Source organism: Panthera uncia (genome assembly GCF_023721935.1).
Source record: "Panthera uncia isolate 11264 chromosome B3 unlocalized genomic scaffold, Puncia_PCG_1.0 HiC_scaffold_1, whole genome shotgun sequence".
NCBI lineage: Eukaryota > Metazoa > Chordata > Mammalia > Carnivora > Felidae > Panthera > Panthera uncia.
The window spans coordinates 127287320-127311200 of record NW_026057582.1 but is presented as its reverse complement, the minus strand read 5'-3'; the positions used below and the strand labels follow the sequence as shown (position 1 = coordinate 127311200).

Sequence of the window (23881 nt, the reverse complement as noted above, 5' to 3'; positions counted from 1 at the left end):
TTCATACAGTATAATGATTAAATATAATGCTTAATATATATATATATATTTATATATTTATTATTATCATGGGGGTATGTTATTCTGTTGATGGACGTTACATGAAGTCTATAGCATAAAGAATCCCTAGTGTTGATAAATTAACAAAAGCAAAAATTAGTTCTTCGAAGGGTAAATAAACTGACAAACCATCAAGTAGATTGAGCAAGGAAAAAAAAGAAAACAATGACCAATATTAAGAGTGAAGGAAAAGTTATTACTACAGAACCAGCTGACATTAGAGGTATAATAAAATAATATAATGACCATATCATCCATACAAACTTTATAATTTACATGAAATGGAAAAATTCATTGAAAGATTCAATAAGGAAAATGACACAAGATGAAACTGAAAAGTTGACAAGTTATTTGATAAAATAAACTTGCTATCAAAACTTTCCTACCAAGAAAACTTCTGGCTCGTATGTTTTAATGGTGAATTCTATCAAACAATCAAGGTAGATATGACCAGTATTAATTACACGAAAGCTTTCAGAAAACAAATGAAAAGGGAATACTTTCCAATTTTTTTTATGAGGACAGCATAACTCCAATGCTAAAATCTGACCAGTGCATTATCAAAATGAATAAAATCACTCATGATCACACATAAAAAAAATTGTAACAAACTATTATCAGCTGAATCCAATTTTACATATAAGATGGATAAAAATAGGATTTATCCAGGTATGCAAGATTGTTTTCACAATCAAGAATTAATTAATGTAATAACATAGCCCTGGGTAATTTCAGTTAGTCTGGATTGACCACAGATTTATCTCTAGAGCTGCTGATTCTAATCCAGTGCTACAGAATCTATTAATTAAAGATCAAGGATGTTCTGTAACTATCTGTACACGAGGTGTTTCAGAGAAGACTTTCTCAGCTTGACAACATTGTTTATTAATAATTAGATTCATAAATTGGACCAGGTTTCAGTGGAGCTTAGCTGGGTTGCAGGGCAGGGCGGGGGGGAGGGGGGTGGAATGTAGGAGCTCAAATATTAAAGCTAGACACATAGCTCAAATATATGTGACCATGAGCAGACTTTGGGGCTTCCTGTTACAGAAGTGTTTTGCATAAGCCAGCAGTGGTGCAAGCCTTCAAGCTTTGGTGCAACACAGGAGTGTGAGGACAAGGAGCCTATGCCCGAAATTCCTGGACCCCTACCAACACGTATCTTCTACTTCCACTGTCCAGTATCCTGTAGGTATAATAAAGCCGGTCTATTAGAATAAAGCATTTGAGCCTCCGATTACTGTCATAATTTACCATATTTATAGAATATAAGAGAAAAAAACATACTGTTGATATACATAGAAAAAGCATTTCACAGAACTCAACACAAATTAACAATAAAAAGGTTCAGGGGCACCTGGGTGGCTCTGTCGGTTAAGCGTCTGCCTTCGGCTCAGGTCATGATCTCACGGTTTGTGAGTTCAAGCCCCGTGTCCGGCTTTGTGCTGACAGCTCAGAGCCTGGAGCCTGCTTCGGATTCTGTGTCTCCCTCTCTGTGTGCTCCTCCCCGCTTTCGTGCTCCGTCTCTCTCTCTCTCTCTCTCTCTCTCTCTCTCAAAAACAAATAAACATCAAAAAATAATAATAAAATTTAAAAATTGTTTTAAAAGTAGAAAGTTTATAAAAGTGTAATATAAAGCATATTCCTCAATCTGATAAACATCACCTACAAACAACTTATAATAATGCCATGTTTAAAGATGAAATATTTAATGTTTTAATGTAGTGGGGAGAATAAAATAGGCATTCCCACACTGACCATTTTTATTAAGCTTTATATTAAAGGTCCTAACTACTGTAAAAGGTAAAAGGAAGAAATAAAAAGTACAAAGACCACAAAGGGAGAACCAAAACTCTATGTAAGATGGCATGACTGTTTACATTTAAAAAAAAATGCTAGGAAATTTACAAAACAACTATTAGAACTAAAATCAAGGGGACACCTGGGTGGCTCAGTTAGTTGAGTGTCCGACTCTTGAGTTTGGCTCAGGTCATGATCTCACAACACAAGAGTTTTAGCCCTGTGTCAGGTTCTACGCAGACAGCGCAGACTTGCTTAGGATTCTCTTCCTCTCTCTCTGTGTTCCTACCCCACTCATATCATGCCCTCTCTCTCTCTCTCAAAATAAATAAATAAACTTTAAAGAAAAAGAACTAAAAATATACATTGAGAAATCCGTCAGATTCATGGTAAATACACAAAAATCAAATGTGTTTTTGCACACTAAAACCAATTAGAAACTGAAATAAACCACTTACAGTAGCATAAAAAAATACAAAATGAAAATTCATGGATAGTGGGGATTAAACAACAGGCTCCTGAACAATCAATGAGTCAAAAAAGAAACCCAAAGAGAAATCAGAAAATACCTGGAGACAAACGAAAATGGAAATGTAACATACCAAAATTTATGGGATGTAGCAAAAGTAGTTCTAAGAATGAAGTTCATAGCAATATATGTCTACCCCAAGAAATAACAGAAGTCTCTAACTTTATGTAAAGGAACTAGAAAAAGAACAAGGGAAGCACAAAGTTAGTAGGAAGAATAAAGTAACAAAGATTAGAGCAAAAAAAATGAAATAGAGACTAAAAAGGCAATAGAAAAGATTAATAAAACTAAGAGCTGGTTCTCTGAAGAGATGAACAACATTGACAAATATTTACCTAGACTCACCAAGGCGGGGGGGAGGGGGAAGGACAGCACTCAAATGAATAAAATCAGAAATGAAAGAGGAGAGGTTACAACTGATACCACAGAAATACAAAGGATTTTAAAAGACTAGTGTGAACAATTATACACTAACATATTCGATAACCTAAAAGAAATGGATAAATTCCTAAAAAAAATACAACCTAGCAAGACTAAATTATGATGAAAAAGAATATCTGAATAAACCAGTTACTAGTAAGGAGGTTGAATCAGCAGTCAAAAACCTCCGACAAATAAAAGTCCATGACTACAAATTATCACTGGTGAATTCTACCAAACATTCAAAGAAGAATTAATACCAAACCTTCTCAAATTCATCAAAAAACAAAAGAGAGGGGAATACTTCCAAATGCCGTTTACAAGTCTAGCATTACCCTGATACCAAAGGTAGACAATGATGCCACAGAAAAGGAAAATTATAAGGCGATATCCCTGATGAAGAAAGATATAGAAATGTTCAACAAAATATTAGCAAACCGAATTCAACAAAATATTAAAAGAATCATATATCATGAGCGAATGAAATTTATTACAGGGATTCAGGGATGGTTCAACATCCACAAATCAGTTAATGTGATATGCCACATTAACAAAATGAAGGATAAAAATCACATGATCATATCAATAGATGAAGAAAAAGCATTTGAAAAAAAATCAGCATCCTTTTATGATAAGAACTCTGAACAAAGAGGGTACAGAGAGGACATATGTCAACATAATAAAAGCCATATATGAGGGGTGCCTGGATGGCTCAGTGGGTTGAGCATCTGATTCTTGATTTCGGCTCAGTTCATGATTTCATGGTTCATGAGATCTAGCCCCACATCAGGCTCTACTCTGACAGCATGGAACCTGCTTGGGATTCTCTCTCTCTGCCCCTCCTCCACTCGCATTCTCTATTTCTCTCAAAATAAATAAACATTTTAAAAATAAATAAATGAAAATAAATACATAAAAGGCATATATAAAAAGCCCAGACCTAAAATCATACTCAATGGTGAAAAGCTGAAAAGTTTTCATCTTATGTTAGCAAAAGACAAGGATATCCACTGTCACTACTTTTATTCAACATAGCATTAGAAGTCCTAGCTGCAGCAATTGGACAAGAAAAAGAAATAAAAGACTCCAAATTAAAAAGGAAGAAATAAAACTCATTATTTTCAGATTATCTTGTATTATATTAGAGAAAACCCTAAAGACCCCATCAAAAAAACTGCAAGAACTAATAAACAAATTTAGTAAAGTTGCAGGATAAAAAAATCAATGCACAAAAAATCTACTGCATTTCTATACACTAATGATAAATTATCAGAAAGAGTAATTAAGAAAACAATCCCTTTTGCAATTGTATCAAAAAATAAAATGAAATACTTAGGAATTAATGTAACCAAGTAGAAGACGCATGTGTTAAAACTACAAGACATTAACGAAAGAAATTGAAAGATACACAAACAAATGAAGAATCATTCCATGCTCATAGTTTGGAAGAATTAAATTTGTTCAAATGTTCACACTAGCTAAAGCAATATACAAATTCCATGCAATCCTTGTCAAAATTCCAACGGCATTTTTTACAGAAATAGGACCAAAAAAATCCTAAAATTTGTGTGGAACCATAAGAGACCCTAAAGAGGCAAAAAAAATTCTTGAGAAAGAAAAGCAAAGTGAATGCATCCCAATCTTTGATTTCAAATTCTATTACGAAGCTATAGTAATTGAAACAGTATGTTATTGGCATAAAAACAGACACATAGACTAATGAACAGAATAGAAAGTCCAGAAATAAACCCACCCATGTATGGCCAATTAATTTATGACAAAGGAGCTAAGAAATAAAATGGGGAATGGACATTTCCTTCAATGAATGGTGTTGGGAAAATTGGATAATCACATGCAAAAAAATAAAAGTACGTCATTAAATTACATCATACACAAAGAGTAACTCAAAATGGATTAAAGGCTTGAATGTAAGACCTGAAAGCATAAAACTCCTAGAAGAACACATAGGCATTAAGTTTACTGACATTGGTCTCGGTGCTGATTTTTTAATCTGACACCAAAAGCGAAAGCAAGAAAAGCAAAAATAGACAAAGGAACTACATCAAACTAAAAAGACTCGGCACAGCAAAGAGAACCATCAATAAAATGAAAAGGCAACCTACTGAAAAAGAGAATATTAGCAAATCATATATCTGATAAGGGGCTAATATCCAAAATATATAAAAACCTCGTATTTGAACAGCAAAAAAAAAAAAAAAAATTCAATGAAGAAAATGGGCAGAAGAACTGAATAGACATTTTTCTAAAGAAGGCATACAGATGGCCAATAGGCACATGAAAAGATGCTCCACTTCATTAATAATCATGGAAATGCAAATCAAATTTACAATGTGATCTCACCTCACATCTGTTAGAACGGCTATTATCAAAAAGGCTAGACATGACAAGTGTTGGCAAGGATGTGGAGAAAAAGGAAACCTCACGCACTGTTTCTGGGAATGTCAATTGGTGCGTCCACTATGGAAAACAGCATAGCGTTGCCTCAAAGAACCAGAGATAGAACTGCCATCTGATCCAGCAATTCCACTACTGGATATTTATTCAAAGAAAATGAAGACACTGATTTGAAAAGATATCTGCACTCTCATATTCACTGTGGCATTATTTACAATAGCCAAAATATGGAAACAACCTAGTGTCCGTTGATGGATGAATACAGAAAATGTGGCATATATGTTTGAGAATTTGTACATTTACATTTGTGTATATATGGAGATATGCGTGTGTGCATATGTATGTGTGTGTGTTTATATATTTGTATATGTGTGTGTTTATATATTTGAGTATTTGGATGGGTGTATATACATGTGTGTATTATAATATGTATACTATAACCTATAATTTATACATATAGAAACACACATACACACACAATGGAATATTTTTTATGGTGATAAATTTATATTTAGATGTAGCCAGTTTAGATCATCCCAATTTTGAATGAACTGAACTCAGTTTAGATAATCCCAATTTTGGTGGCAACATCAAAACATTATAGTCAGGAGCCAGCCAAACATATACATTCTTCTCTCCATCAGACCTGACCCGGGTGTTGACCTTGATCACATCAATGTCATAGAGCTTCTTCACAGCCTGTTTGATCTGGTGCCTGTTGGCCTTCACCTCCATAATGAACACAAGTGTGTTGTCATCTTCTGTCTTCTTCGTGGCTGACTCAGTAGTCAACCGCAACTTGGTGAAGGCATAGTGGTTAAGCTTCTTTCTCCTGGGGGCACTCTATTGAGAGTATTTGGGCTGGCTTTAGAGATGCAGTGTCTTGGGCCATGAGAATGTAGGTGATGTGCAGATCTAATTTTTTTTTTGTGGCTGTGGATGCCTCTCAGCACCATTTCCCTGGCCTTCAAAGCCTTTGCTTTGACTTCAGCTTTGGGAGGGGCAGGGGCTTCCTTCTTTGCTTTGATGTGATCTTCATGAAAGGCCACACAGAGGAATATTATACAGCCATAAACCGTTTGTGAAAATATAGATCTCAAGGGTTTTATGCCCAGTGAAATAAGTCAGAGAAAGACAACTAACATATGATTTCTCTTATAATGTGAGTCTAAAACCTATGCTCATAGATAAAGAAAAAAAAATTGATAGTTCCCAAGCATGGGGAGTAGGGGTGAAAGAAATTGGTGAACTGTTTTTGTTTTGTTTTGTTTTGTTAGTATAAATAAATTGAAGTTAAAAAAAGTAAAATATTTAGAAAAATTAAAAAGAGACATGTAAGTCATTTACACTGAAAACTGTAAAATGTTGCTGAGGGAATATTAAAAAGGAACCAACTGAATGCAGAGATATGTTATTTTCCTTACTTAAAAAGCTCAGGGTTTTCCTCCAACATGGTCTAAATAGTCAATCTACTCTTAATCAAACTCTACTAGATTTACCTTTCTCTGGGAAAAAAAAAAGTTCAAATGTTGACAAGCTAGTTCTAAAATTTATATAGGCACTCAAACCAGCTAAAAGAGTTGTATTTTAAAAAGGATGATCAGGGGGCACCTGGGTGGCTCAGTCGGTTGAGCGTCCGACTTCAGCTCAGGTCACGATCTCGCGGTCCATGAGTTCGAGCCCCGCGTCAGGCTCTGGACTGATGGCTCAGAGCCTGGAGCCTGCTTCCGATTCTGTGTCTCCCTCTCTCTCTGTCCCTCCCCCATTCATGCTCTGTCTCTCTCTGTCTCAAAAATAAAAATAAACGTTAAAAAATTTTTTTTAAAATAAATAAATAAAAATTAAAAAAAGGATGATCAGGGCACCTGAGTGGCTCAGTCGGTTGAGCATCTGACTCCTGATTTTGGCTCAGGTCATGATCTCACAGTTTGTGGGATAGAGTCCTGTGTCTGGCTCTGGGCTGATAACACAGAGCCTGCATCGGATTCTCTCTCTCTCCCTCTCTCTCTCCTCCCCTCCCTCCCTCCCTCTCTCTCTCTTCCCCTCCCTCCCTCTCTCTCTCTCTCTCTCTCTCTGTCTCTCAAAATAAATAAACAAACATACAGATAAATAAAAATCAAGATGTAAAATTTACACTACCTGATTTCAAGACTGTTGTGGTTTTGCTGAAAAAACAGATAAATAGAACAGAATAAACAGTTTAGAAAAAGACACGTTTGTGGCCAATTGATACTTGACAATAGGGAATGAGAACTCTTCACAACAAATCACACTGACACTCTGTGGGGGAAGGAACTGACACTGAACATCTCTGTGGGGGAAGGAAAGTGACCTTTACCCTCACATCACACAACATGGTCCATTTTCAGGAAACGCTGAGTTGTGTGATGTAAGAATAAGGTGTATTTAGTTTGGTGTGGTTATTTTCTTTGACATTACATGTCAAAGGTAAAAGAGTAAAAGGAAGGGGAACTTTTTGCAACTTTTGAGGTAGGCAAAGATCTCCTAACAGAAGAATCATTAAAAACAGTATATGTGACTATTTTGAAATAAAAACTACTTGCGTTTCTTTAAGGAAATAAAAACAAGACCCAGAATGGTAGAAAAATGTTTGTAATCCATGTAGGCGATGAAGAACGTCTACCCAGAATATACAAAGAACTCCTAAAACTCAATAATATTAAAAAGAAACACAACTTTTATTTTTTTTATTTTTTTTTAAAAAGGTTTGTTTATTTTGAGAGTAGAAACACAACTTTTAAACAAGCAAAATTTGGACAGACACTTCACCAAAGTAGATGCATCACCAAAAGATAGCACTACATATCCATTATGAAAGTCCAAGTTAAAAAGACTGCCAAGGGGCACCTGGGTAGCTCAGTCGGTTAGGCGTCCGACTCAGTTTCGGCTCAAGTCATGATCTCTTGGTTTGTGGGTTCAAGCCCCGCATCAGGCTCTGTGCTGAGAGCGCGGAGCCTGCTTGGGATTCTGTCTCCCTCTCTCTCTGCCCCTTCCCCGCTTGCTCTCCAGCTGTCTCCCTCCAAATAAATAAAAACAAACTAAAAACAAAAACAAAGACTGCCGGCACCAAGTGTTGATGAAGCTATGGACCAGTGAGGCTCTGTCTGAATGTCAAGTGGTACCGTTACTTTGGAATATTCTTCGCAGTTTCTTAAAAACTTCAACATACACCAATTTCTGAGCATTTATCTAAGAAATTACTTTTACTCCTAAATCTTTATCTAACAAAAGTGAAAGTGTAGGTCCATACAAATGCATAGAAACATCCACAGCAGCGTTACTTTGAGGAACCAAGGAGACTAGAAGTAACACAAATGTCCACCATCAACAGGTGAACAAAGAAAATATAGCTTATGCATAATATGAAATTCTACTTAAAATAAAAAAAGAACAAATGACTGACACATCATGCATCTTAAAACAATTATGCTGAGTAAGAAAAATGAGATATGAGTGTACATACAGCATGTTTCCATATACATTAAATTATTTTTAAAAATGCAAACTGTCTACATTGACAAAAAAGCTGATCACCGGTTTCCCAGGGATGGAGGGAAGAATTGACTGCAAAGGTACAACAAGGAACTGCTTGTGTTGGAAATTAGTGGCGTCACGATTGTAGCAGTGGTTTTCACAGTTTGATATTTTTGTCAAAATGCAGTGCATTGTCAGTTTAAGCGGGTGAATTTTATTGCACATAAATTGTGTCTCAAAAGTTGAAAAAATTTTTTTTTCTTCTGCAAAGGGAACATGTTTTGCCACACACTGAAATATTATAAATTATCTGTAAAGGAAACAGTGTTTTTGGTGCATGCATAAATTAACAGATGAATAGAATAAAATATAAAATGCAGAATGAGTCCAAATGGGAATTTGGCATATATAAAAGTGACATCTCAAAAATCAGTGGGCAAAAGTAGACTTTGTAATAAATGACGTTAGGATCATGGATCACCATATGGAATACGCTAAAATTCGATCTGTTTTCACACTTTACAGCAAGATACATTCCAAATGGATCAGAGATTTTAAAAAGAAGTGGACAAATTCTTCCATAATCTAGGAAGGAGAAAATTTCCTGTGACTCAAAATTAGTACATATATAAGGGAAAGAATTGTAAAATTGTCTATGATAAAGAAAACCTTCACAACGTAAAAGAAAAACACTGAGAGTAAAGTAAAAAGGCAAATGTCAAACTTAAGGAAATATTTGTGATTGATACCACTGATGAAAGATTTACATCCTTAGTATATCTGGCCGTGTTGAAATAGAGACCAAAAAGACCAAGAACCCGAATGAAATATGGGCATGAGATGTCAATTGCCAGTTCATAGAAATAGAAAACCGAGCGACTCTTAAATATATATAAACACACCAAACTCACTCCTAAAATAAGTAAGGTAAGTTAAAACTACCCTGGAATACAATTTCTCACCTTTTAGACTGGCAAAACTCCTAGCTTGGCAACCTGCTTGGTTACGGAGGCTGTAAAAAAAACCGGGCACTCTGTAACTGCTGAGGAGACATACAATTAAAGTAGAGAAAGTCAAAAAAGTAAGACAGGACAGTCATTTTGGAAGACAGTTTGGCAGTTTCTCACAAAGGCAAATATACGCTGACCATACAATTCAGCCATAATGCTTCTAGATATTTTTGCAAACGAGTTGAAAACGCACGTCCCTTAGAAAACCTATCCATGAACGGTTACAGACACTTACTCATAATTGCCAAAACTTGAAAGCAGCCAAGTTGTCCCTCAGTAGGCAAATGGATCCAGACAATGGAATGTTATCCAGTGAGGAGAAGAAATGAGCTATCAAGTCACACGAAAAGACGTGGAGGAACCTTAAATGAATGTTGCCAAGTGAAAGAACCCAATGGAACAAGGTCACATGCCATATGAATTCCAGCTATGTGGCATTCTGGGAAAAGATAGCAATGAGATCAATGGTGGCCAGGAGTTTGATATCAGGGAGGGATGGGTGAATGGGCAGAGCACAAGAAATTTTTAGGGCAGGGAGACGATTCAGTGATAATGCAATGGTAGACATCTGTCATGACGCATTTGTCAAAACCCATGGAACTGTAGACCACAGAGTCAACTCTAGTGCAAACTACGAACATTAGTTAATAATAATTAGTTAATAACCAACATTAGTTAATCACATTAATTAGTTGATATTAGTTAACGTCAATGAGTTAATAACATTGAAATCAGTTAATAATAATGTATCGATGTTGACTCATCAATTATAACAAATATACCACACTAGTGCAAGACATTACTAATAAGGAAAGTGAGGGAGGGAAAGGAGCTATACGGGAACTCTATCGTCCGTACATTTCATATTCAAAACTGCTCTTAAAATAAAGTATTCTCAGGTAAATTAGGCTAAACAGCTAATAAGTAATGAACTAATTAGGCTAAATAATTAATAAGTGCTTTGGAATGAACAACGGGTAAGGTCAAGAATGGGAGACAGAGCATTGTGGCGGTAGTAAGGAAGCTGGAAGGCAGTGCGTGGTGTTTACACAGCTAGCATAGGCCTGACAGGGAAGGCCAGACTTGAGCCTTATTTGAGGGAGGTGGGGGGTGCATTTCAGAGGCACGAGCAGAAGCACGAGAAGCAGCTGAAGGCAAGGGTCCAGGGCAAGAGGGCCTAGCAAAGAGTGAGGAGGCCAGGGTCAGGGTTACTGGAGCAGCCCATTGTATAGATCTGGAGATCACACAACTCACTTTCAGCCTGGTCAGAGAGAAACAAGAGAGGTCTATGTTGAGCAGTCCTGTGTCTAGGAGAGAGGCCCTCAGTGTGTACCCTGGGATGGGGACAGCCGAGACACCAAGCAGCAGGATGGGGTGGAACTCTGCATTGTCCTGAACAAGCTGTTCTCACACACCAATAGGAGGTTTTGGCTTCTTCCCCCAACCTGTAGGCCATGGGTTTTCACTTTATTTCTTACCAAATTCAGAACTGTAACCCCAACAGCTTGCTATTAAACTAAAGCAGACAAGGGGGCAGCTAGGTGGCTCATTCTGTTAAGCGTCTGACTTTGGCTCCGGTCATGATCTCACAGTTTGTGAGCTCAAACCCCACATCGGATGAAAGGCAGAGGCCCTCCCCTGGTGACACCAGGGCAGGTGTACCTCGGAAGGCATTCGGGTTGGCAAACGCCATGGTGTGTGCCAAACTTTTAAAATAGGCCCTGGGTGTAAACAAAACACCAAAATAAGTCTGCCTGCTTGAAAATGACATCAACCCAATTTCTGTTTATACCCCGGCCCCACCCTTTCAAAGACATAACTTAGGAGAGGTATCTAATCTCTTTTCCACACTAGAAAATAATCATTATTTCCAAACAGTGTCTGGGGGAAGATTCAGTGAGTCTGTGCCTGCAAAATGCTTCACACGGTGCCTGGCATGGAATACGTGCTCAAGGTTAGCCTGAAAAGGAACCTGTGGACAAGTGATCTGGGCACCTGCTCCTCTTGACTGAACAATAATGGAACATGGAGAAATGCTTCCGCAAAGCCAGGAGAGGCTTTATAGCGCTTTTTAAAGAATGATTCCCAATTTGCTGTCCTTGTAACTATAGTGTCCCACGAAATGTCAATCCTTGTTCCACGGTCAAATACACTTGAGTAAAAATCAGTCAAAACAACAACAAAAAAACTGGCTTCTTGTGGTGAGCCCACAGCCTTGTACAGACTTGTCCAATCGCTACATTGTACACATGAAACCAACGTAATGTTGTGTATTAACTATACTTTAATTAAAAAATAGCCTTCTTCCTTTTTTGAGGATTGAAATGCCTTCGTGTTGAAGATATAACATGGGTTGACATGGCTCGGCCTGAATTTCAGAAGGATGACTCTTGCGGCATTAGGACAGATGGCTGGAAGGTCAAGAGACGGGACCCAGAAATGAGAAATGACGTAGACCGCGGGGGTGTCTTGGGCATTAGCGACACTACAAAGGCAGAATAGACAGTAGTTGACGCCCAGTGAAATGTCAGGGGTGCAAGCAAGGCAGAAAGCAGAGGGTTTCCATTTTCTTCACAATGTGGTGGTAAAATCTGAGATGACGAACAGGTAAAAAAGGAAAAAGAACAGGAAAAAGAAGAAAGAGAAGAGGCAGGTTCCTCACCTTGAGTCACTGTTCTGTACCAGAGATGAGTAGATGTCCATTTGATCTGGTCCTCATACTTCCAAAAGGTAGATATTTATCATCTCCCCTTTCCAGAAGAGAAAACTAAGCCTCACTGAAGTTAATAGCTTGCCTATACCCTTGGAGCTAGTGAAAGGCAGATTTCTTTCAAATCCATCCGTGTCCATCCACTACAACCCTCAGCTTGTGAATTTGCCCAAAATATGGCAGCTTCGTGTCAAGATGAGAGGAAAACAAAAACAAAAACAAAAACAACTATGAAAAACCCATCCTTTTTATTGAACCACACCAACTTTGGAGAATCGATCTGAGATTTTGCTCAGATCTTTTTCAAATGCTCCCTTGAGTGCGGCTGACTGCTTCGGGCAGTGGAGACCTAGCTGTGCTTCCGAGGGGAAGTTATCCCCCTAAACAGGTGCTATCTCTTATTGATCCCTGTGAGCATGTCTCTGAGAATATGTCATAGAGTTCACAGGACTCAGGAGTACCCAGTAAAATAGCCAGTTCAGACCACTGCTCTTGGATGATCCAGCCTGTGGAATAACAACCCCTTTGAAAACTGGACATATTTTGTCAGACAAAATACCGCTTGGGAGTTTCTAATCCAGATGGCCTGCCCTGCCTGAACCCACCTAGTGACGCTCTAGGACAGAGTGGGAATGCTTCCCACGCACTGTGTGAGGTATAGGTGAGGACCAGTTCTTTCAAATGATATTAGCGAAGACACATCTGTACCGCGCACGTGAATACCCACCCCCCACCCCCCAACAACCATCCCTCTGACGCTTTGCTTTTCAAGTTTGCATTCCCAAATCCTCGGGTGTGGAGGTGAGCACAAATGTGTAAGAGCCTCACCCTCAGGCCTCCCACCCGCTCTCTAAGGAGATGATCTTGAGTGGTTCGGGATCCTAACGCCGAGTACCACTTTCCCCTTGGGTGAAATGAGAACACCATGCTCCGTTCAGAGAGTTGCTGGAGAAATGAATGTAAATCACCTCACTAGCCTTGAGCAAACAGGACTGACTTCTCACCAGAAACTGAAATTACCGCCTTGGATGGATGGAGAGGAGGCTGGTAATTACTCAGGGAGCCAAATGATGCGCGCAGTGGCAACAGGAGTAAGATGGCAGGTGAGGGCCTGAATCCACGATCCCGGGGGGCCTTGCCGCACCTGCTGCTCCCCTTCTCCCCGCAGGTACCACTGGCGAGGGGGGGAACAGTTAAAACATAATGTCAAAATACATTTGGCTGTGTCACCACCCGCATGTGATAGAACACAATGTAAATGTAAATTACACCGCGCGCTTTAGTTGGGAAGACCAGAGGCACCCGGGGCACTCCCGGGTAATTAGCTGCTAATGCAATCCGGGCAGAACGCACAGAAACCCTCCCTTCGTCAGCATTTCTGCCCACTCGGAGGGCAGCCCCTTTATGTAAATATAAAAGGATAATTACTGCAGGACGAAACAAAAATCATAATAATGGGGCAGGTAGTGTTTATCGCAGGGATGAGGACGAGTGGGGTCGTGAACGCACAAAGCAGCCCAGGAAGCGTGCGGCTACGTCAAAGCGGGGAAACCCGAGGCTCGGCCTCTCCAAAATCCTTGCGTGCCCCGGACGCAGCAGGAGCCAAGGGACACCCGCAGCGCTGAAGTTGCTGGGGCTTCTTCTTCGGGGAGGTTTTGCCCCTTCTTTAAACATAAACAAAAGAGAAGTCACAGCCCCGATGGGCTTCGTCGACAGCATCTGGAATACGTTATGCCTAAAGGCAAGGCTGTAAGCCGCCGGGCCACCACCGGGGCGCGGCCGCGGCGCTTAGTGGCCTGGCGTTTGCCAGCCTAGCCGCGGGCTCCCGGGGTCCCCCCTGTGCCCGCACGGACGCATGGGGGAGTGGAGAGGGCAGGGCTGGCTAATGGGAACGGGGGAGCGCTTCGCAAGCACCATTACATGAAATGCGAGACGTGTAACGTGGCAGGAAGCAGGCTGCACCTGGTGTCAGCGGCTAATTGTGTCGTTCGATGGCATGTCAGACCCACGCGCGTGCGAAGCCAGCCGCGGTCTGTTGCCTAGCGGGCGCCTGGTCCTCTGACTCAGGGCTCGGATTACGGGGACGGACCGGTTGGGTGGCGTTCGCTTAATCAACCCATGAGCTGATGACATGCCTTTGCTGGGCAGGGACTGGAGTCCTGGTTTTGGGGGGTTTTGTTGTGGTGAGTGGTGGTTTGGGTTTTGTTTTTTGTTTTTTGTTTTTTGTTTTTTGTTTTTTTTTTTTGTCACTTACATACAGATGTCTGGTTAAAAGAGGAAAAGTATATTGATCAAGGAGTATATTGATTTCAGTAGGTTGGGGGGGGGGGCGGTTAAAAAACATAAAGGAAGAAAGGAGGGAGGGAGGAAAAGACAAAAAGACCAAAAAGGGGGGAGGGGCGCCTGGGGACTTCAGTCTGAAGAGTGTGCAACTCTTGGTCTGGGGGTCCTGAGTTAGAGCCCCACATAGGATCTACAGATTACTTAAATAGAACTTTTTTTAAATGGGGTGAGGAGTGCCTGGGTGGCTCAGTCCCTTAAGCAACTGACTCTTCATTTGGGCTCGGATCATGAACTGATCTGAGGGTTGGTGGGTTCAAGCCCCACAGCAGGCTCTATGCTCTTTGTGCAGAGCCTGCTTGGGATTCTCTCTCTCCTTCTCTCTCTGCCCCTTCCCTGCTCACACTCTCTGTCAAAATAAATAAACTGAAAAAAAAAAATGGGGGATATGAAGCAAGAAAACAATTGATCAAAGAATAATGTATAGGAGAAAAATTTTTTATTTGTTTATTTTTAAATTAGAGCCAGTTTTCTGTAAGATGTGATAATTCGAGAAACAGCCCTCTTCCATGGTTACTGTTTTTACACACAGGCAAGGGAAATAAAGACAAATTTCCCAGTAGAAATTAATCCTATTTTCAGGGACCATTTGTCCTTGGTGTCCTGATATCCCATTTATTCCAAACCCTAATCTAATATGCACTTGTTCCTGTTTATTCAGGGTTCCTTACTGGAACATTAACCTTCAGTCCAAAATTTATAGTTACAGAGAATATTATCGGATTCAGAAGGAAAGTGAATGAAATGAGATATTGCATGTAGTCTTTAATTAATAACAGCTCCTAGTCTGTGACAGACATACTGTAATAGACTGACAAAAGTCAAAAGAATTAAAAAAAAAATCAAATCCTACATGAAGAACTGACATTCTTGGCTGGTCCCAACTTTCTTATAACGAGTGTCATGGAAATGTTTTTTAAAAAGCCTCTAAATTCCGGTGAGTTGATCTTGGGGCTTAAGTCTACATAAGTTACATAGTTAAAGATATATAGTTAAATCTAAAGCAGTTTCAATGGATATGATCAATCATATAATTCAAAGATGGGGGGGGGTTTGGAAGTGAGACAGCTCAAATCTGCAGTCCCATTTGCAATAATTTATAAGCTGTGCGACTATAAGCATATAACTTAACCTCCCTGAGATTCAATGTCTTCATTTGTAAATTATGAAAAAATAACGTCTATCTTGTAAGGTGGACTCAGGACCAGAGAAAAGACGTCTAAAGAGCCCAGCACAGTGCCTTGCATGCAATCGACATTCAGGCGTTTGCTTTTTAAATTAGAGATAGTATGGGTATCGTCTACTTTTTAATTAGACATCTTAAAAAATACCCCCCAAAACTACCAAATGGATTAGTATATTTTTCCAAGCTTCAAGCAGCAAATATAAATGACAGACAGTATCTCTCCTTTGCCTCAAGATAATGTAAATTCTGTAAGCAGACAGGAGACTTACCCCAGAGTGGATCTGTGTCGAGTGCTTATCCCCGGGGGTATACTGTATATGTAACTCGATGCGTCTGTTACTGTAGTAATTGGGAACCAGGAAAGCCATCCTTCTGTGGAAGCAGAGCCAAGGCTCTCTGCAATGTCAATGAGGTAAGATCAGAATGACATTTCCAGCGTAATGTTAGCCAATTAGATGTTGGAGAAATATATGCACTGCTCCGATCCACCTGTCGTGTGCCTAGGGTTCCTAATAGGGAATAGGAGGAGGTCACCAAAATGAAAAGCAAAAATCAGGGGGAAAAATGTGAATGTAACAGCAGGATTGGCCGAAAGCAGCAGCACTCAGGAAGAAAGTCCCAAAGAAAGTGGCCGTTGACTAGTTTTGACGGAGAACTGTAATGATTACTCAAGCTGTGCATCAGGGTCCCCTTTTTTGCAGAAAATTTTATGGATGCTTCACTAGCCACTTAATGAAGAAAGCTACAAATCATCTCAGGAGTCAACAAGAGGTGCTTAAAACTACCCCCTTCCTCTGCTGCCACCAAAAAAAAAAAAAAAAAAAAAGCCTACATTCTCCCAATGAGGTTTTTCAAAAATGAATTACGCCATTAAGTGCCAAGAAGAAAATTAGCTATGAGCTTTTAAATTTAAAATGATCCCCTTTTTAATTGTAAAACAGTGGCACTTAACTGCTATTGATCCTGCTGAGACACATTAGGGAACAGGGTCACCATAACTGTTAATATTCACTGCTTAGTAAAAGAGCATCAAAGGACATTTTAATGTCACAGACTTTCTCGGGGAGTTTTTAAAGAAGGTTTGAATCAGCCAGCCTATGAATGAAAAGGACATGAGGTAGACAAATGTAGAAACAAATGTGATAGCAATTTTCTGCTAATCAAATCATAACTCAAGATTGATTTTTTGGCAAAAGTTTATGTCATATAGATTTCCAAGCCTGGTCGACATTTAAAAGTCAGAGTATATATTTTCTATAGACTGGGACTTTTTAGATCATCATCCAATGGGGAATTTTGTTTACTTTTTAACACACGAATGTACGAGAGAGCCTCCCTTCTGGGGAAGACCACTTTTGCATACTTCGGAAGTAAGGCCTGTGAACGTCCGTGACATTTTATTCAAAACTCCATCCATTGTACTTTTTTGGAAGCCTTTAGAGGATGAGACAATAAATCACAGGTGAATGTTCAGTTTCTTAAAGGTAGAAATTACATTTTTAGAACATACTCAGAAGAGGGTTTCTCCTTTCACCCGGATCCTATAGTGAATTTGAAAATATTGAATTTGTGGCCTTGTAGGCTACTAAAATGCTGAACTTTACCAAGATACGAAGCTGAACAAAGTCCTTGCTGTTAAAATTAAAACCTCTTATTCCAAAGCCCTACGAGAAATGTTAAAAAGGTAAATTTAATGTTGTATTGAACTTAAAAAATAAAATCTTATGTTCATCTTTCTTTCTGACCAGATCATACCTTGGCTTCTTCCAATGCACATTTCGTACTATGCCAACGGACTCTTGCTAAAATAGTACTATCATTTTCTCGGTTCCTAGTTCAAAAATATAACTTAATTGTCTACAAAGACATTTTTTAGGGTGTAAAAATAGATTGGTAGTAGGATTGCCAAATAAAACCTTACAGGAATTACTACCTCGAAAAGGAATTAACAAGAGGAAATGAATGGTTTCCTTGGGAGATTTAAATCCTTACTGTTTAAAAGAAGGTATTTCATTCTCTATGGCATCATTGAGGTGTCCCCGGGAGCATCTGGGAACAGGTAGAAAACCACTGGTCTACAGAATGTATTCGTTCATAGATTCATGTACCACATATTTACCAAATGCATTCTGGCTGGGATTTCGCACGGGAAACTTAGGAAATTCCTCCGGCATTGAGGGGGTCACAACCCTAGGGACAGGCAGAAAGAAAACGGGATATCCTGATGTGAAAAATGCCCTAAAGGAGTTCAGATCAAAGCACTATAAGAATGCAAACGGATGAACATCTAGATGGGATTCAAGAGGTAGACAATCCCAAGGGCATGATTCAGGGACTAGAATGATGTTGGACAGATGTAGACTTGGTCTTAGGGCATTTCAGACAGAGGGGACTAGAAAAGGCAAATGTGGAGCTAACAGTGAGCATGTAAATGGCACCAAGACAAGCAAGGAAGACAGAGCCAAACCATATCATGGTAAGGAGTTTGAATTTTATTCTTTAAGACAATGGAAGAACCCATAGATAAATTCTCAGCAGGTGAATGACGTGACCAGATTTGTTATTACTGTTACTACTCTTCCAGCAACACCGAGAATGAACTAGAACAGACAAGCAAGGTTGGAGGCACAGAACACAGTTGGAAGCCGGTGTGAAATGATAAATACTTAACTAGGGAAGGAGCCTTCGGGATGGAAAAAAAGCATGGTCTGAGTGATTAACTGAAAGTAGAAAGAAAACAGGGGGTGGGTGCCTTGAGGGTCTCTTGGATCTCAGGCTTGGATGATCATGTGAATGATCTAGCATTCTACCATTTACTGTATTAGGTTTACTGAGTGATTCTACCGTCTGCTGAAATACCAAAGAAAGAGGTCATTGAGGATGCATTATGAGTCTTATTTGGCCATGTTGAGGGTATCATCAAAGTGGAGTTGTCCACCAGGTCATTGAATATGTAGATCTGGAGTTCAGGAAAGAGCTTTAAGTTCTAACTAGATTGTCCAAGAAGAGTCTTTACACCTAGAGGTCTTCAGGTGGACTTCAGGGCCTCTGAGCCCTCTAAAGTTCTTGGGCAATTATGCATTCTCATATGCACATAAATAGAAGGAAATAAATGCATTATATACAACAAATCCTCAAAGAGATCAAAATCCTCAAAGAACCACCTGTATAAGCAATAGAAAAGTCAAGTGTGGAACTCTGAGCATTATCAATATTTAAGAAAATGGAGTTGGCTTAGAAAATGAGATGCTCTGGGGCGCCTGGGTGGCTCAGTCGGTTAAGCGGCCGACTTCGGCTCAGGTCATGATCTCGCCGTCCGTGAGTTCGAGCCCCGCGTTGGGCTCTGTGCTTACAGCTCAGAGCCTGGAGCCTGTTTCAGATTCTGTGTCTCCCTCTCTCTGACCCTCCCCTGTTCATACTCTGTCTCTTCCTGTCTCAAAAATAAAATAAAACGTTAAAAAAAAATAAAAAAAAAAAAGAAAATGAGATGCTCACAAATTGTCCCCATTTCTGTTTCCAAATCCATACTGTTTCACCAAATCCCCCTACTCCAGATAAATAGCTTTACTGTTACCCAAGACACCCACGTTCTTTCTTGCATCTAGACTTCTCCCTCTTGAGTACTTGTCAATTTTCTTGGCCTATCCTGGTCACTTGGCTTAAAAACTCAATTCGTGAAGTTTTGTTTTGTTTTGTTTTTTTCTTTCACCAGCCCAAATACCCGCTCCTCTTCTAAATTTTAGCAAGAACTCTTAACAGTTGGTTTCATTTGGCCTGTACACGGTGCCCAGCACCAAGTAGTATTTTAAAATTAATATAAAAATCACAACTTGATATGCCATTTTGTATGATTTTTTAATGATATGTATATATGCATTTATATATGGGTATATTTGCATATATTTGCGTGTATTCTTTCTACCAACTAGACTATAAATCTATTGAAAGCAACATCTGCATTACATTTCTAGTACAATTTTGAGTACATACTAAGTTTTTACATACCAAAGGGTCATGAGGATGAAGAGAAAGATAAAGGACGAGAGGTGGCAAATCAAATTCGGTAGAAAGAATTCCAAGCTGGAATTTGGAAATCGAGGTACCAACTCTGTCTCATCCACTTTTAAGATATTTAACTTCCAATAGGAAGACAAGTTTGTCTGCTATTTATATCATGAAATTGTTGGGAAGATTAGATAATATAATGGATTTAAATACACCACATACATATATAAATAATTTACATATAAATATGTATAATATTGAAATACATTTGCACTTAAATACACATAAATACATTGTATAATGTGAAATAAAAAGGGATCCATTTTTTTAAGTTTTATTTTTATTTATTTTGGGAGAGAGATGGGAAGAGAGCAGGGGAGGGGCAGAGAGAGAGGGAGACAGAGAATCCCAAGCAGGCTCTGTGCTGCCAGCACAGAGCCCAATGCAGGGTTCAGTCTCATGAACCACAAGATCATGACCTGAGCCAAAACCAAGAGTCGGACACTTAACTGACTGAGCCACTCAGGCACCCCAAAAAGAATCCATATTAATAAATATATAAATTAATTAATCACAGGAGGAAATTGTAATGAAAGTCCCTAATATTTTAATTTTGTTTCCTAAGTAATACACACAGTTTAAAATAATTACTATTTTTTAATAAGATTAACTGAATGATTTTTCAAATTGATCCCAATTGAAACAAATTTAGCAAAAACATTTAACAAAATTTGAACAACTAAACTGCTAAATTTCTGTAACTAGCTAATAATTCTAGCCACAGCAAGTTACAAATTATAAATCTCTAATTCTGATGGTGATAAACCAATCTTTTTGGAAGAAATGGAATGTAAATATACCACAGTTTATTCGAAACTTGTTACTTGATCAGAAATAGATTTATGATAAATCAAAATAATTTTTTTAAAAGCTGAGGGAACTCAATTTAGAGACTGATAAATATTATTCTGGGATAAGAATAATGTACTTCTTCAAGAGAATTTTTGATGTAAATTTTACATAATAGTTTATATCGAATATATGTTAAATATTCATAAAGTAGGACATAACTTTACATATTTTTGCATATCAAAGATTGGTGCTCTGTTCTCTGTTTAATAAAGGCTCAGAATGTTCTAGCCTTTGCAATAAGTACGTTAAAGGGAGTAGACAAAAATCTTTATTTTGCCTGCTTTTTTTGTACAAAATTCTAGTCTCTGCAGCCTTACTTCTGGATATCTTTTACAGAAACAAAGTAATTTTGGGTCACGTGCCTGCAAAGTAAATCAGTGCAGTTGGAATGGTTAAAAAAGGCGTCAGGAAGAGAAAGGGTAGGAACAGTAGAGTAGAGCCAGAAGAGGTGTTTTGGGAATGATCTCTTCAGAGAGGTATAGAGGCAGATTCTAAAGAAGTCACAGTGTTGGAGCTGTTGTCCCAGGTGGGTCACTAGATGTCTGACAGTTGTGACATAGATGGATGAACCAGGTGAGGAACGTTTTCCGCCATGTCCTAAAGTCATGAGCCTGAATCTATACCTCTTCTGTCTTTATCCTCACAGGCATGAGAAGGTACAGTTCAGACTTAGTGGAATCTGAACCATCTTGAGAGACCCTCTTAAAAAACACAAAGAAATTGTGAATATAACGTTCGTTATGAATGGAAATATTTATTTAGAATAAGACATCACAACGTTTTCGAGACTTGGAAATTCATTTTTCTGTGGTGGCTTGAGGCAATTTGCTAGAAATACTTACAGAATGATAGTTCCAATGGCGAGTTGGCTTGTCCCTCACCTGAGCAGACCTTCACTCTCAGCACCTCCCAGAACTCACAGGGACTCATAGGGCCCCTGAAGTTCAAGCTTTCTTCATCAGCTTTGCAGGAAATCTGTCTCTGGTACTGAGAAGCCATAAGGACTCTTCGGCTGGTTAACTTTTATGGTCCCACATTCGGTTCGTCTCAGGTTACAGGCTAAGACAGTGTTCCACGAGAAAGACATTTTCACCTATGAAATTCCGGTCTCCCAGTGAGGGGGAAAGTGTTACTGTGGAATGGACTGTGGGCCATGATTCTTCCCTCCAGCCTGCCCAGCTCACTTTGCCTCTGTCACACTGCCTGCGGGCAGAGGTTTTCAACCCTTCTGCTCCATGGCTATCCAGCTGTGGAGTTCTTGCACATGGTGGGGAAAGGGTGTCCCCAGCGGCTCACAGTGTGGTTCTCATGCTGCCTGTATCACAGAAGAAGTGTCCTCAGATCCAGCGAGTTTGGCTCAGCGGTCACAGCTGGTGGCTGTAGGCCCACTCATGAAGTTTCAGGTATGAAGATAGGAGTTGATTGGCCTGAGAAGAGCTAGGAAGTCACAACACCCTTCTGTCTGTTCTCGCAGGTCAGTAACATTGAATTTGAACCTCAGAAGTGGAAAGCCATTTAAAAACGAATCAAGTCGCTTCAGCAGTTGACAGCCAAAAGAGCTGAAGAATGTGATAAGACTGTGAACTGTCCATTCCAGCCTCCCAGATGGGAAGGATAGAGTGCATTGGAGTGGGGAGATTCAGGAAGCTTCACCTTGTGTGTAGGTGCCAGAAGTCCGGACAGCAGGCGGTGATGGGATGCAGAGCATCAGAATCCAAGGAGTCCAGTGGCAATAAGGTTGTCAGATAAAATACAGGACGTTCGGTTTCTAAATTCAGGTACACATTAATAAAATGTTTAAATACGTTTTCCTAAAATTGCATGGGATATATTTACACTAAAATAATTATTGCTTGTGTATTTGAAATGTTTTTTATTTCCTTTTTTTAATTTATTTACTTTCTTATTTATAGAGTTGAAGGAGCAGAGAGAGAGGGAGAGAGAATCCCAAGCATCCACCATCCCGTCAGCATAGAGCCCAAAGCAGGACTCGATCTCACAAACCAAACCATGAGATCATGACTTGAGCCAACATCAAGAATTGGAAGCTTAACCAACAGAGCCACACAGGAGCCCTTTGTGTATCTGAAACTCAAATTTAACTTCAAGTCCTATATTTTTTATTTGGTAAGTCTAGGAACACTGGGTGGAAAGTCGCCTAAAAGGGAGACCTTAAATTAGCCAGGGCCAATGAGCTCTAAGAAATAGAAAACCATGACAAGCTTCTTTAAAGCAAAAATATAAATAAATATTGTTTAACGTATGGTCAAATGATTTTTTTTCCTAGAGCTTACATTGTTTTTTTCCCCACCACTTTACTTTTTTTGTCATTTTGTCTTATTTTTTTTTTCATCATGTTAAGTGTATTCTTTAATCTCCTTACTCTACTTCCCCCATCCCCCCACCCCCATTGCCTCTGGTAACCATCAGTTTGTTCTCTATAGTTGAAAGTCTGTTTCATGGTTTCTCTCTCTCCTTTTTTTTCCCTTTGCTCCTTTGTTTTGTTCCTTAAATTCCACATATGACTGAAATCATATGGTAATTGTCTTTCTTTGACTGACTTATTTCACTTAGCATTATACTCTCTAGCTCTATCTATGCTGTTGCAAATAGCAAGATTTCATTATTTTTTGCAGCTGGATAACATTCCATTGTGTGTGTGTGTGTGTGTGTGTGTGTGTGTACTTCTTTATCCAATTCATCCACACTCGGGCTGCTTCCACAGTTCGGCTATTGTAAATAATACAATAAACATAGGGATGCATGTATCCCTTTGAATAGTGTTTTTGTAGTTTTTGGGTAAAAACCCAGCAGTGTGATTCCTGGATTGTGGGATGGTTCTATTTTTAGTTTTTTTGTTTTTTTTTTTTTTTTTTTTAACATTTATTTATTTTTGAGACAGAGAGAGACAGAGCATGAACAGGTGAGGAGCAGAGAGAGAGGGAGACACAGAATCTGAAACAGGCTCCAGGCTCTGAGCTGTCAGCACAGAGCCCGAC

General features: G+C 39.2%; 1 long non-coding RNA gene and 1 pseudogene across 1 annotated transcript; one reads left to right on the top strand and one right to left on the bottom strand.

Moving 5' to 3' along the window:
• Positions 1-5755: 5755 nt before the first annotated feature.
• Positions 5756-14158, bottom strand: LOC125910417 (60S ribosomal protein L23a-like; annotated as a pseudogene).
• A 339-nt stretch (positions 14159-14497) lies between these two features.
• On the top strand, positions 14498-23200 carry LOC125909043 (uncharacterized). The gene is made up of 3 exons (XR_007453529.1): positions 14498-14622; positions 22357-22660; positions 22796-23200. It is a non-coding gene; the product is annotated as an uncharacterized LOC125909043 (long non-coding RNA).
• The last annotated feature ends 681 nt before the right edge of the window (positions 23201-23881 follow it).